The following is a 13,448-nucleotide window of genomic DNA, read 5'->3' on the forward strand; positions in this document are numbered from 1 at the left end:
TATAAAACGCCTGGGGGACCTGATAAGCATCAGGAAAGAGGAGATGTAGTTCGTGATAGTGCAAGGGTGCCTGAGCACATGTCACCCCAGCCAAGATGAGCTCTGACAGCCTCCCAGCACAACTTCCACCCAGCAAACAAACTCTGAGCAGTTCACCTCACAGGGAGGCTCCGAGATGTCAATGTGACACATTTTTGATATGATGCACTGTTACTGGAATATTAAAGAAATTACACATGTGTAGCTCGGTATTTGTAAATATCACCGGCATGTTTCACATTTATCTACAGGTCGACTGTCCAGCTTTTGCATTCTGCTGTGCTTTGAGGCAGCTAACCTTGAATAGTTTTCCTGATGTCTGACTAATTTAAATCGTCAGTGGAGGATTACAGATGCAGAAATAGGAATCTGAATTCACGAGGGATGTTGGCTCAGCACTCAAGCTGTCTTACAGAGCCAGGCGGCGTCAACTCGCTCAGGAGCAGCAAAATGACACAAAACTGTTCAATTCTGCTTCTAACAAATCAGTGTGTGTGATGTGGAAGAAAAGAAGCAGGCCACATGGCAGCGCAAGGTCGGCCACAGATGAGTGACTAAAGGGGCTTGAGGGGAAATGACAGCATTCACTACGGAACCAAAGAGTCACAGACGGATGGCTTGGTCACCCTTCTTCCCTCTGCTTTCACCTTCTACTTTTCATTCTCTGCTTTTTCTGCTCCTTTGAACCTGTGCTGTTTATTTTCTCTTCTTGTCCCCTAAGGCGTCTTATAATAGTGTCACATTTTGTTTGAAACAAAAGGTTAATAAAGAGAGAGAGCTTAAAGAAGAAAGGTTGATCACTGCGTCACACTGGTTAGCCAATTATGCATCACATCACTGTTAAAGAGCAAGGCAAATACCCAAGATTTTTTTGTTTAAATCAATTTGCAGATTTTGCTCACTGTGACATAAACAAAGTGCATCACCAGGCAATCTCTGTCCATCAAAATGAGACACAGTTACAGGAGTGTGAAAAAGTCTTGAGTCATTTGTTTTCATTTTATGAGAAACATGTGAAACAGGTACATGGAAATACAGTACATAAGACAAAAGTAGCGTTTATACAATTTAACAAACTTGAAAGTCAGTACTGGTATGACCACCTTTATTCTTCAACACCGCCTGAACTCTCTTAGGCAATCTCTCTTGTAATTTCTTGAAATAGTCTCCAGGAATAGTTCCCCAGGCTTCTTGAAGGACATTCAAAGCTCTTCTTTGGGTGTTGGCTGACCTTTGTTCTGTTCTCTGTCAGGATGATCCTACACTGCTTCATTAATGTTGAGGTCCAGGCTCTGGGGAGGCCAATCCATGGCCTCTTGTCACTGATTTTCAGTCCAGTTCTTGTGTAATTTGGCATGCCTCAGCCTTTTCTCCCTGCCCCTCTTATTGAAGACTGGCATCTGGACAGACGCCTTTCCCTTGAGACCATTTCTGATGAGGCTTCAGCGAACAGTAGGTGGATCAGCTGAAGGGTCCTTTGCAGGATTTTTCGTATTTGTGAAAGACATGACTTTCAGATACTGCTCATCTGCTGGATGTAGGTTTTTTTTTCCTGACACTTCTTTCATCCTCCACTTGTCCAGTTTCCTCAAATCTTTTAAGCACACACTTCACACATGCTGAGATATGCCTCAGTTTTTGGCTAATAGCTCTTTGGGAATCACCTTGTTGGTGCAAAAACATTGTTTTGTTACTGTCAAGCTGGGTTATCTTTGAGACTTTTCATAGATTCAAGTAAAGAAATTGGGACAAATGATGCATTCTTCCAAAAGGCTGCTAGTAACAAAGATACAAAATGTAATTTATTATACAAAATGAATTTTGCTCTTCTCTAAGTTGTCTGTTGCGTGCGGACACAACACTGGTACACAACCACGGTGGATTTCCAATCTATCAAGATTTGATTTCCAGAGACTCAAAACTAATTTGACAAACTAACATAATTTAAAATCTAAGGATGTTTTTTGATACTTGGATACTTGAAAAAAGTCTTTTCCAGTCAATGACTGTCTGGAGTCTGCCAGACCTTTATGGAGCTGCCGTCAGTTGCGGCTGTTTGTGAGTCACTATGACGTCATTTTTGTTTTCAATAACTGAAAACATGCTCTGTTGGGTTGAGATTAGGTGACTGGCTGGCCTATTCAAAAGTAACCCAAGGGTTTCTTAAGGCAAAGAAATGGGAAAGTTTTTGAATAGGCCAGCCAGTCACCTGATCTCAACCCAACAGAGCATGTTTTCAGTTATTGAAAACAAAAATGACGTCATAGTGACTCACAAACAGCCGCAACTGACGGCAGCTCCATAAAGGTCTGGCAGACAGTATGCTTTGGGTCATTATCAATTTTCACTGTGCTGTCTGATTTGATTTGGAGCATTTGGCTGAATCTGAGCAGAGAGTACAGCTCTGTACACTTCACAATTCATCCTGATGCTTCTATCAGCAATCACTGCATCGATAAACACCAGTGGCCCACTTCCACAGGAAGCCATACATGTCCATGCCATAAAACTGACTCCGGCATGATTGGCAGATAAGTATGAGCTGTTTCTTTTTCCCCATACTTTTCTCTTCTTACCATTTCCTAGAGTGTGTTCTTCACTTGGCTAGATGCAGTGAAGTTGTTTTTCTTAACCAGAGAAACAATTCTAGTATCATGCACTAGTTGTTTTGACATCCCTCTGGACTTGGCATTGATAGCATTGAGAGCTCCAGGAACAGCTACTAAAGGTAAGTTCACCACTTGGAATCTCCTCCAGATCTTTTATCTACTCAATTTATTCTGGAATAATGAGGTAACAAGCTTTGGCCAGCCAGGAAAATGCTTGTCAGTCAGTTGTCCAGTTACTTTTGAGTCTTTGAGGACTAAACATGAAAATGGGTGTAACTCCTAACCATTTAGGCAAAGCTTTTGTTAAACGCCTTGAAATAAAGCTAAAAGTTTGCACTCCCATTGCACATTTACCTCACTTTATGATTATATATGCATAATTATGCCAAGCTTCCCCTGCTTTACCAATTCTTTCTCAGCCCACTCTACTGTTCCCCTTTAAGTTTTATTGTTACATGTAGCGACACAGCACTCATCCACAGTGCTGAGGAAAGTACTTAAACTATAATGCAGGTCTCAAACAGAGAGAGTCCTATTGCAGCAGATCACAAGAGAAAAAAAAGTCAGTGGACATTAAAACCTCAGTGCCTGGTGTGCACTGGCCAGCAAGATGATAGTTGTAAAAAAACCTAAAAAAGAAACCTGTCTTTATAAGCCAAGCATCAACGCACACTAACACTCTTTCAGTAAGTTTTTATTACACTTACAGCAATGTCACAATTGATTGTCAAGTCGAGTTATATTCATTTTACCTGTCTCTTTTCTCCTACAGTCCACGTGTCTGCATCTGTTTTATTGTGACACATACTGAGTGGAGCAGAGAGTACACTGGGTACATCCACAAATATGACGCAAAATGCTGCTGACACTCTGGAAACATGTTTGCTTGCTGATTAGCTCTTATCAGTCAAAAAGACATTAGCCAAAACATTTAAGCTATAGATCCTATTTACCTGTTGTCCTTCTTTTATGGGTAATCTTTCCCCATCGCTATAGCTTCTTCTTTACATGAGGAGCGATGCTGCAGGTACTGCTCTAACATAACCCAGCTTAGCAGTTTTCTAAACAAAGAAAGAAAAACCTAACGGTTTCCATAAGCAACCAAACCTGTGGTTTCCTTTTAACCAAACAATGCGATCTGTTTACAGGTGTGCAAGCATGCATGGAAATTATTTTGAAAAAATCACTCATCTAGTGAGTTACATCTATTCTAATTTGGTTTCGTTTTAACCCTCTGAGGTCCACATGCCAATCCACTGCAATTGTTACACCCTTTTGCACTCGCCCAACAGTAAAATAACAAATGTTTCACAGGTTAGAGTTAAATGGCATATATATATATATTTCTCCTCTGTAATATTCTTGAGATTTATAATTAAGCAATTTGTATACATTACTGCTTTTTCTTACATTTGTAAACTTTGTAATATATTGTATTATTTAATTAGTTTAGTCTGTTACCGTTACTGTTTTGGAGCAACTGTAACCCACATAATTTCCTTAGGGATTATGAAAGTATTCTGGTTCTGATTCTGATGATTAATCCTAATCCTACTCCGCACTGTGGGGGACCTACACCAACCGTTGTCAGCAAATGGGGCTTTGCAATATCAAACTAAAATGAATACCTCAATCCTAAATATCTAGTGGCATGTTCTTTAATATGTACACACACAGAATGTGATTCTGAATATTTTTGCTTTTGTATAGATTATTTTATAGTTTAACAGTACCACCGTCACACAAAATATACATATATCAATGTCTATGCATATATCAATATGCATAGACATTGATATATTGTCATATGCTGTGGGAGTGTCTGGTTGGGCATGGTCCAGGTTCCTGTCATCCGTCCTTTGGGGTGGAGTTGGCCAGCTCATCACCTGTTTTCAATCTCCGGGGCTCCACCTAGAGGGTTTTTAAGCCAGCACTGCCTGCCACTCCTCGCCAGTTCGTCCTGCTACCATCTGTGATTCATCACCCGTCGCACTCACCAGTAGTGCTGGTTCCGTCTCCATCCTGTTTTTCCGTCTGCTCGGAACCCAAGGACCACATACACAACTTCTTCTCAGCCTGCCCTTCAGTCCATACTCTCCACCTCCTTGGAATCTGGACCGGACTCTCCCCACTCTCGATCCTCTCTGGAATGCTCCCATGGCAGCCTTTTCCCCCGCTTAATAACCAGGGTCTCCAAGTAAGCCCAAGACTATCCACTGGCACTCCATACCTCTGTCCCTTACTCGTTTGTCACTCAGTAACACCTTTCTCCTGTGTTTACAGAAAGTTCCCGTTCGAGTTCTCCCTGTGCTCTACGCCTGTTTCCCCGCCCACGGATTTCCCTTAGTTTCTGCGAATGGTTTCTGTTAAACCCAGTTCTGTTCACGTTTTTGTTCCTTCTAATAAATTATACATAGTTCGAGCAATTGAGTCTGCTTTTGAGTCCACCGCATCCTTGTTTATGACATATATAGTTTGAAGCCTACGCTTTCAACACGCTTGTCTTAAATCAGTGATGTGATTTGGATGCACTGGTGTGTTCGTTGAATCCAGAGGGTTAAAGCACCATTTAAATATTATTTCTAAATCATACTATAATGACTATAATATGTATATATATAGCTGCACATATGAAATGCACAGCTTTAAACAGTTCTCAAAATCAAATTTAGCAGTAATTTAGCGATGTAGGTGTAACAGAGTCATAAATAACATTGTTATAATTACACAAAATGTGTTCTAAACCCCCAAACTTCTCCTTTTATACCTGACTTTTAGGACCTCCAAGCCTGTAGTTGTGTTCATTATCAGTTAGAGCCCCTCCTCATTCTTTTCTTCTTCTTTGGTGCAATACTATAAATACAGTGTACCCCTTTTGCCTCTCCCCTTTTTCTACAATTCCCCTGTGGGAGAGACACAACGCAGAATCACACCGGTTACACTTGGTGCCGCTGACCCGTCACATCGCCAATCCGCGATCCACCCCTCCTCCTTCTGCTGCCGCTGTTTTCCCGCCTCCTCTCTGCAGCTGTGTGCCAGAATCCTGTGCCCTGCGCTTTGACTCACAGGTTTTTATATCGCGTGTGTGATCGATGCCCCGTAATTTGGCTTGCAGGCATCTCTGTCACGTGTGAACTTAAAGGGCAAATACGTAGGTGATCATTTCTGTCACTGTTTCATATTGTTGCCTCAAATTATACAGGCACGGATTGTAATTTTTTTTCTCTATTGATATTGGCTTTTACAGCCTGTTTTAATTGAGAGGAGAAAACAACATTTTATTTTCTATGGTGTTTTGATTCTTTGATGTTTTTTTCTTCTCCCCACATTTCATTGTTTTGTGAAGTTTTGCATAATTGTGTGTGGGGGTTAGGCTCGTTTTTTTTTGCTGTTGTACAGTGATATCTCACTTGGGCCAACATGTTAAGTGAGGAAACTGTGGATAGCGCTTTGCCTGATCTGTTCTCTGCGGGGAGTAATATGACCTTTGGTTTAGGGAGGGGTCATCAGATTGCTCCAAAGTTTTTTGGGAGGGGTAGGCCAGTAGTCCCGGGTATTGGTGCCCACACTGTAGACCAGCCAGTGATGCACTCACCATTAATGCCAGCAGCTAGCTCCACACCAGCTGCTTGCGAACGCCAAACACACACCCAGGCTGTCACTAGTGACATGTTGAGCAGCTTGATCACTGACTTAGCAAAGCAAATTGGGGAAAATATCACATCCTCTCTTAACTCTATGCACCAGCCAGCCCCCACCCAGCCACAGTCTCCCCAGAATGTGCCCTCGAGCTGCAATGACCAGTCCCAGCTGAAGGTTGTTGTTCAGTCAGACACCAAAGCTCCACCATACTTCAAGGGTGACAACACAGATCTATTTCCCATCGGTGAATGGGAGGACATGATGAGATGTTATCTGCACAGAATCAGCTGTGACACAGATGAAGAAATGTTTGCCATATTAATGTCTAGACTAACTGGCAAAGCCAGAGATGTGGTCAAGGTGTCACTTCGTTGCCGCCCTGAGTTGAATCGGAATGATCCTATTACTGCTGTGTTTGACATACTGAGGTCTAACTTCAGCGACTTGACATATTCCAGCCTGCCCATGAAAGATTTCTACAGTACTGTGCCACGTCCAGGTGAGAACGCCATGGATTACTGGATCCGGTTGAACAAGTCTATTGATGCTGCTGATGAGTGTCTCCGCAGGCGCGGCAAGATGGTAGAGGACCCCAGTAGTGAGGTTGTTTCGATGTTCATTAATCACTGTCCTGACCACAGTCTTACGTTGTCTTTTCAACTGAAGGCCCCTGAGGAGTGGACTGCAGCTGAGGTTCAGAGCCGTCTGGACAACTATGTGAGGAAAATGAGACAGTCTAGTGTTTTGTCTCATAATACAGCAAGTCTGTCCATCCCGCATCAGAGCCCTGTCGCTGTTAACAGCCAGCCCCACTCCAGCGGTGCTCAAGCAGTCCCAGTAACACATGAGCCAGCCTCGTATCCTATGCCCTCTGTTCCCTCTGCAGCCACATGTCAGCCTCTCTCTTCTGATGGCATGGTAAGTGTGCAGCAGCCCTCTGCTTGTCCTCCTTTGACTCTACATGTCATGCCCCCATCTTTGCCAGTTTCTGGCCCTCCTCCAGCTGAGCCAGGTGTTCAACAGATGGTAGCACTGTTTGACAAGGTTCTGTCCATGTGCACTGCATCACTAGCCACTGGTCCTAGGTGCCCACAACCCACAGGTCATTCCCATGGGCACCGCAATGCTCATCGTGCTTCGTGCAGAGTGTGTGGCTCACATGAACACACAACCCATGTGCATTGTAGGCTGTACAAGCTATGCCACAGCTGCTTTGACCCTGGACACATGAGGCGTGAATGCCCACAGTTGCACCAGAAACCAAGCGTTTCAGTCCCTCCTCCCACCGATGCTGCTTTAAACTAGCCAGCCCATGTAACGAGAGGGGTAGCATGGGCAGTGTTGATGAAACCCTCAGAAATGCAACAGACCCAGAAGCCATATATGTTAACTGCTGTAGTAGCCTCTCTGATGAGAAGACTGTTATTATGGGTTCACAAAGAGTTGGCAGGGCTAGTGAGTTGTTTTACACTCCAGTGTCGGTCAGTGGCCGGTGTTCCCTGACAAGCATGCTTGATTCAGGAAGTATGTCATGCACACTAAGTGAAGAGGCTGATAGCAAGCTAAGAGCCGCTGGTGTTGCTCTGATTCCGCAGCATATCCCTGAAAATGTGGTGCTGGTTGGTTGCGGTGGCCTTCTCACACAACCGAAATGCATCTATGATTTGGACATTGAAGTATATGGGACTAGGTTTCTTGTACCAACATTTGTGGTTCCTGGGCAAAAAGATGAGCTCATCGTGGGGAGCAATGTGATCCGGCCCATCATTCAGAAGATGAAGGCTGATACAAAGTACTGGGAGCTTATTAACTCCAATTACACTGGCACTGATTGTGAAGACTTCCTGCAGTTGCTGAGCTGTATCTCACGGTGGTCTGCTCCTGTGTTGCCAGATAAAGTAGGTACAGTCAGGTTGCGGAAGAGTGTCACTCTCCTGCCACAAAAAGAATATGTAGTTTGGGGAAAGCTGCCACCTTCTGCCCTCGTGTCTCCAGGAAGTACTGTCGTTGTGGAACCCACGTCAGCCCGTTCCACTCCAAAGAACATAATGGTGGGGCGCATTATAACACCCATGTGGGGAGATCGTTGGGTCCCTATGAAAGTCCTTAACCCAACAGAGAGCCCTGTGACACTTCGTCGCAATGCTAAGATTGCGGATGTCTTTCCTTGTATTGCTGTGGAGGACCTGCCCATCACTCAAGGTCTCTGCGAGACTCTGACTGACCAGCATACCAGTTTTCCCCCCTCATCAGACTCTGTGCCTGACTCTGCACAGCTACTCAAAGATGCTGGGTTGGCTGACATTGATATTGAGGGCTGTGAAGTGTCAGATGGGTGGAAGAGGAAATTGGTGGAGCTTGTGTTGACTTACCAAGATGTGTTCTCTAGAGACAAACTGGACTGTGGTGAGGTGAAAGACTTTGTCCATCGTATCCACCTCACTGACGACCGCCCTTTCAGGCTTCCCTATCGCAGAGTACCCCCGGCTCACTATCACAAGTTGCGAGAGGTGCTGTCAGACATGGAGATGAAAGGCATCATCAGTAAGTCCACCAGCGAATACGCCTCGCCACTGGTAATGGTTTGGAAGAAGTCAGGTGACTTGAGGATATGCACTGACTTCCGCTGGCTCAATGCCAAAACCATTAAGGATGCTCACCCACTGCCCCATCAGGCTGACTGTCTTGCTGCCCTTGGTGGGAATGCTTTCTTCAGCACCATGGACCTCACATCTGGGTTCTACAACGTTCCCCTCCATGAGTCTGACAGACGGTACACTGCTTTCACTACACCTCTTGGCCTGTATGAGTACAACAGACTTCCCCAGGGTCTATGCAACAGCCCAGCATCTTTCATGCGGATGATGCTCAGCATCTTTGGTGATTTGAACTTTTCCAGCCTCCTGTGTTATCTTGATGACCTGCTGGTGTTTGCGCCTTCAGAAGAGGAGGCCCTAAGACGTCTTGAGATTGTTTTCTCTCGCCTGAGGACCAGCAATCTGAAGCTGGCGCAGAAAAAATGTCACTTTCTCAGACGCTCTGTGAGGTTTTTGGGTCATGTCGTGGATGCTGGTGGTGTCTCGGTTGATCAGGATAAAGTGAGGGTTATCGCCAATTTTCAGAAGACTGACCTTATGGATGGTGACGGTTGCACCCCTTCTCAGAGGAAAGTGAGATCCTTCCTTGGCATGGTGATGTTTTACCAGCATTTTATTCCAGGGTGCTCTCGTATTGCGAAGCCACTCTTTGCTCTAACTGCCGGTCAGAAGAGGACTAAAGGCTGCCATGGGAGTCGGAAACCTGGAACTTTTCGCAAGCTCACCCCTCAAGATTGGACTCCTGCTTGTGAGAAAGCATTTGAGGGACTCAAAGGTGCACTCCTCAGCTGTGCGGTGCTGGCACATCCTGATTTTGAGAGGCCATTCATCCTTTCAACTGACGCTTCCATGGATGGGCTGGGTGCTGTCTTATCCCAGGTGCCAGCTGGTGAGGAGAGAGCAAGACCTATAGCCTTTGCTAGTAAGTCTCTCAGCCGCAGTCAGGCCAAATACCCAGCACACCGGCTCGAATTTTTGGCTCTGAAGTGGGCTGTGTGCGATAAGTTCAGCCACTGGCTCAAGGGTCATCGGTTCACTGTCTGGACTGATAACAATCCTCTCACATACATTCTGACTAAGCCAAAGCTGGATGCCTGTGAACAGCGTTGGGTCTCTAAGCTTGCACCATACTGCTTTGAGATCAAATATGTTCCTGGAAAGCTGAACATTGTGGCAGACACCCTGAGCAGGGAACCGTTTGTGAGGCCGTTGGCCCAGCGGCTCCTGTCGGAGCCCTACTTTGAGCTGCTAGAGCAAGTCAGTGGTGTGAAAGATGCCAGTGTCCAAGATGCCTTCCGTTTGACCTGTCAACCTCAATCGATACGCAGTGCTCCACCCTCTGCTGTGCTTGATGTGTCTCTGTCAACTGATGACGTGTCTTCTCTCATGTCTTCGCTCTGTGAGTGGGAGTCTGCTTCTCGCCAGCGTGCAACATCCCTCGCTGGTCACCTAACCTCCATCAGTCCACCTGACTGTGATGTTACTCATGCGCTGTCCCGTGCTGATCTCCTGTCTCATCAAACAGGGGATCCTGTGATCTCCAGAGTAGCCCGCTATGTTGAGCGTAAGCGCAGACCCTCCAGACGTGAGCGCTGTCATGAGAACCAACATACGTTGCGGCTCCTGAAACAATGGGATAAGCTCACATTCCTCAATGGTGTCCTCTACAGAGTCGTGAGGGACCCACTGACCAAACACAAGAGATTCCAGTTTGTGGTACCTGACTCCCTAAAACAAGTGGTGCTGTCTGGCATACACGACAATGCTGGTCATCAAGGTCAACCTCGCACACTCTCCTTGGCTCGTCAGCATTTTTTCTGGTATGATATGGAGAAGGATGTGCGCGGTCATGTGAGAAATTGCCGCAGGTGTGTTCTCAGCAAGACCCCAGAGCCAGCAGCTAGGGCCCCGTTGGAAAGCATTAAGACCTGTGCTCCACTGGAACTTGTGTGCATTGACTTCTGGTCAGCTGAGGACAGCAACAACAAGTCTGTGGATGTCCTTGTGATTACTGACCACTTCACAAAATTAGCACATGCATTCCAATGCCAGGATCAGACAGCTAAGAGAGTCGCTAAAAAGCTCTGGGATGGATTCTTCTGTGTGTATGGCTTCCCTCAGCGCATTCACTCTGACCAGGGAGCTAGTTTTGAGAGTGAGCTGCTTGCAGAGCTTCTGGTTTTGGGTGGCGTTGCCAAATCCCACACTTCACCATACCACCCCATGGGTAATGGTACCACAGAGAGATTTAATCGCACCCTTGGAAACATGTTACGGTCCCTCCCCCCCAGATGTAAGCAGAAATGGCCGCAGATGATACAGTCCATGACGTTTGTGTATAACTGTACGGCACACGAGACCACCGGCTTTGCGCCATTCTACCTGATGTTTGGGAGGGTGCCAAGGTTGCCAGTTGACCTCATGTTTCGGGATGTCCTTCATGATGACACCATTTGTGACTATGATACCTATGTCAAGTCACTGATGGATGACCTGCGCTCTGCCATGCTCCGAGCCCAGGAACACAGCACAATGGAGCAGAGACACCAGTCTGACCAGTACAACAGAAAAGTGAAGGGTCTGCCTCTTTCACTAGGGGACCAGGTGTTGTTGGCAAACAAGGGAGTCAGAGGAAAAAGGAAGCTCTCTGACAAATGGGAACCTGTTGTGTACACGGTAGTTGACTTGGATCCTGCTCTTCACATCTGCCGTATCAGAGACAAAGAAGGTCATGAGCGTGTGGTGCATCGCAACCTGCTCCTTCAAGTTAACTTTTTGCCCTTGGACACAACACTGAATGACGATGCTGCACATCCTGCTGTGAGCGTTGTCAGTGGCCCCGCTGAGTCTGACCTGGATGGGTCTGTGACATCTTTTGGGGGCACAGGAGCTGTACCTCCTGCCACCTGGACTGTGGATTCCGTCTCCAGCATTGGCGAGTGTGATGACCGCACACTATCATGGATCCATCAGCAATCTGCCGCTGACCCGGTCGAAGATGGCGTTCATGGGACCCCTCCCATAATGGGTGTTTCTGATCTTGGTGGGCTGGCTGGTGATGGAGCCTCCCCAGGCTCCCCTGCTGCTTTCCCGTCCCACACTTTTCATTCTCTTGAACCCAAAAATGTGGACGTGGATCAAGGACTTACCACACGTTTTGGTAGAATCATTAAACCAGTTCGTCGCTTGATTGAATCAATGGCTCAACTTGAAACACTCCTTGGTGTTGAACCTGTTCAAGCAGCGGTTATTGATGTGTGAATTTGCTTATTTCTGTATGTTTTTCATTGCTATTGTTTTTGGAAAAGAATAATACGGGCACAGAGTTCATTGTATTTTGTCAGTCTGTGCAGTCTGATAGTGACGCCCATAGATATTATGGCCTGTTTTGTGTGGTGTAAATGGCACCTCATTTTGTCTATAGAAAGTCCTGGGACCTTGCTAGGCGCCGAGCAGGTCTCAGGTCTCTTATCCTCCTTGGAGGAAGCTATGTTGCTGATCTAATTCATTGTATATGCGATGTGAATTTGTTTGAGGCCACTGTATCTGTTATTGTGGGTTTATATTTTTTTTTTGGTGTACCCTTTAGGATTTTGTGTAATTCTTGGGGGGTGAATGTAACAGAGTCATAAATAACATTGTTATAATTACACAAAATGTGTTCTAAACCCCCAAACTTCTCCTTTTATACCTGACTTTTAGGACCTCCAAGCCTGTAGTTGTGTTCATTATCAGTTAGAGCCCCTCCTCATTCTTTTCTTCTTCTTTGGTGCAATACTATAAATACAGTGTACCCCTTTTGCCTCTCCCCTTTTTCTACAATTCCCCTGTGGGAGAGACACAACGCAGAATCACACCGGTTACATAGGCTTATGATTTACAGCTAAATCAAGTTATAAATAACAGAAAGGATGTCTACAATGGTCAAGGTAAATCGCTGTACAACGGCTGATGGACTGTTACTGTTACATTTTACACTTTACACTTTACAAGTTAAAAATCCTACATTTTGAATGGTTCCAAATTATTAGCAATTACATGTTTTCTTTAGAATTCTCAACTGTAACGAATCTGATGCAAATCTGGCAAAAACTGCATGCAGGTCGAGCTTCCGCTAATAATAAAAATAATGGTATGACTTTATAATAATGTAACACTATTAAGCATTAGTAAGGTAGCGAGTGCTTAAATAATCCTTTATATATCATTAATCCTCCTTAGTAAGTCATTTATAAATACATATGGATTTATTCATCTATATACACCATGTACAGCTATCAATTCTGTATGTCACTGCTGGTAATAATCATATCATATCAATCACTTACACAGTCTCTTTGATATTTGATTTACTACTTTAATATGTCTAACCATCTTAGATCATTTTAAAATAGAGCGTCTTTGTAAAATAATAATTGTGCTTAAACTAAGTGGACTGATTGAAAAGACTGTGTCATAACTCATGTTACTCAGCAGAAACGTCCGTAATAGAATCCAGAATCTGGGATGAATGGCTGAAGTGATCCCCCCGCTGTGCCTGTCACTTTGTGATTTAATATGA

General features: G+C 45.0%; 1 long non-coding RNA gene across 1 annotated transcript; it reads left to right on the forward strand.

The window, feature by feature from the left end:
* The first annotated feature begins 2,346 nt into the window (after positions 1-2,346).
* Positions 2,347-13,142, forward strand: LOC147337779 (uncharacterized). The gene is made up of 3 exons (XR_015131469.1): positions 2,347-4,845; positions 4,932-5,339; positions 12,756-13,142. It is a non-coding gene; the product is annotated as an uncharacterized LOC147337779 (long non-coding RNA).
* The last annotated feature ends 306 nt before the right edge of the window (positions 13,143-13,448 follow it).

This window comes from Aulonocara sp. 'chitande type north' Nkhata Bay, linkage group LG2 (genome assembly GCF_057382095.1).
Source record: "Aulonocara sp. 'chitande type north' Nkhata Bay isolate Kocher_YH1m ecotype deep benthic linkage group LG2, A_spYH_male_GT1.1, whole genome shotgun sequence".
Taxonomy (NCBI): Eukaryota; Metazoa; Chordata; class Actinopteri; order Cichliformes; family Cichlidae; genus Aulonocara; species Aulonocara sp. 'chitande type north' Nkhata Bay.